General features: G+C 48.2%; 1 pseudogene; it reads right to left on the bottom strand.

Moving 5' to 3' along the window:
• Positions 1–925: 925 nt before the first annotated feature.
• On the bottom strand, positions 926–1,846 carry LOC125513804 (annotated as a pseudogene).
• Between the last annotated feature and the right edge of the window lie 517 nt (positions 1,847–2,363).

Genomic DNA, 2,363 nt, shown 5'->3' with positions numbered 1-2,363 from the left:
CGTGATTGTTGTGTCCGCTTTGGCCTCTTCATGTTTGCCAGACTCTTCATCATGCCTGACCTCTACATCACGATCAATTTGTTCGTCATCTTCAGCATGTCCATCCTCTTGGTGTTCCATCCCTTTTTCTTCCGGCTCTCCATGCCTTATTATTCATCTGACGACCCATCATCCACTAGACCATGACTTGTCCATTTTGTATAACTAGACATGAAGCCATATGACAACAAGCGTCGATGCAACATGCATAATCTAGTGTGTACATAATCATGTTTTGGCAACTAACACACATACACCATATTGTTTTGCCACCCATTTGCACCAATCTTGCATGGCGAACTCAAAGAACTCCCTCAAACCTTCCGTGAAATTGTTTGACGCCCGTGATACAGATTTATACATTCAACTCAATGCATACCTATAAGATATAGCCAAATTAATTTGTATATTCTCAAAAGAAAGATGCAAAATCGATAATTTTGGCGTGGCCTTCGCTAAAAAGATGACATATTGAGTGCCGAAAATTTGACAAAACAAAAACAAACAGACATTTTCTTCATGAGTAACCAAATGTTGCCTTGGCTTGATGACCGGCACCAACACCACACACACGCCTGTTTCCTCACACATACTTCCTCCGTCCAAAAAAACTTGTTCCAAACTTATTAGTTACATCCGTTATGTAACATAACATTTGACAAGAGTCGTCGTCTAGTGCTATTATGTCTGACATGCAGGTCTGATGTTGTTTTGCTTGTTTGGTCACTTCCCTGTTCATAGGTTTGTTTACCTTTTGTTGCCGTAATCTGGCCCAGCTACTTTTTTGGCTAGGCTTGAGCGCTGGGAACAGTTGTTTTATTGTTTGCTTGCCTCGTTTCCAATAAAAATTGGGCGGGGGAAACCCCTTTTCTTCAAAAGAAAAATGTTACGTAAAATAACCCAATTTTCTCATTAAATTTGTGACAAACTATGCATGTCACCAGCCTGCATGAACAGCGTGATCCAGAAGTCCATCTCATCGTTGCTCGACGACGGCGATGCACTATCTGCACCGAAGGTGTCGCTGGTTTCCATCCCGGAACCGGAGCTGTTCACTGACATCGCAAGTGTCTCCGACCAGAAGCTGTCGTCAATCTGGAACTCCTCCGAGGAAGAGCTGCCCGTGTTCTCCAACGACCAAGCCATCGAGTAGTCGGTGGCACATGACGTCGAGAGGGACTGCTCCGGCGACATCGCGAGGGACTGCTCCGCCGACACCGGGTCGGAGGTCGGATCCTCGAGCGTGCTCGCAGCCACAGCAGGTTTATTGGCTTTGCACTTAGGCGCTGCCTGGCCGGACGACTTGGACGACGACTGGAGTCGCTTCTTGAGGTGTGTGTGTGCCAGACGTTCTTGATCTCGTTGTCCGTCCTGCCAGGCAGCCTGGCGGCAATGGTGGACCATCTGTTGCCGAGCATGGCATGGAGTTGGATGATGGCTTCTTCCTCCTCGCTGGTGAAGTTGCCGCGCTTGATGTCGGGGCGCAGGTAGTTGATCCACCGGAGGCGGCAGCTCTTGCCGCAGCGCAGCAGGCCAGCCTGCTTGGGTAGCGCCCGCCAGTTGCTGTGCCCGTGCTGCTCGATGTGAGCGACCAGGGTCATGTCCTCCTCCGCCGTCCACGGGCCCCTCTTGAGCCCCGTCTTCTCGCAGCAAGGAGCCCTCACCATTGCTTGCTTAGTTGCTTTGCTCACTCCTCTGCACCTCTCCCGTTCTCTTTCTCGGTCGACTGTGTGATTGATGGATTGTTCAGTGTGTTTACGCTGGTCCGAAGGAAATGGCTGCCTGAGCTGCTAGGAAGAATACGGCTGGTGCTGTGTAGATTGCGGAAGGGTTGCGCTATTTGTACTCAGCGCGCGCGCGGCGAAGGCGAAAACGTGGTCAATTGGAGCAGGTTCGGAGCAGTTGCGGCCATTGGCTGACAAAACGAGGGAGAATTGAGGCGTTATATCCAAGTGGTTTTGTTCTTTTTCTATTATTTGGATGATGGAGTCCATGTAGTATACTACGTTGCTTGCTTCCTTGTTTATTGCCCGGCTTCTCTCTCTAAGTACAAAAGTTTGTAGTGTCAGGCATGCGTGTGTCCCCTGCTTTGTCGGTTTGAAAAAGTAGGAAGGTGATGTGCTTCTGGTTCCATGGTTATCTACAGTAAATTTTCGCAATTGTTTCCGGTTATTGGTGAATAAAATCATTCTCTAGCCACTAGAGAGCAGCATACTACTGTAGTTTAGTTCTTGGATAGACAGCATCATTTAACAGCTTAGCTTTCTTTCTTAGGCAGTTAGCACCCTGCTAACTCTGACTATGTTTTACTGTTGATATAATAG

The sequence above is a fragment of the Triticum urartu genome, chromosome 6, assembly GCF_003073215.2.
Source record: "Triticum urartu cultivar G1812 chromosome 6, Tu2.1, whole genome shotgun sequence".
NCBI classification, from domain to species: Eukaryota; Viridiplantae; Streptophyta; class Magnoliopsida; order Poales; family Poaceae; genus Triticum; species Triticum urartu.
Note: the sequence above shows the minus strand (reverse complement) of the source record. Positions and strands in the feature narration are given on the sequence as shown.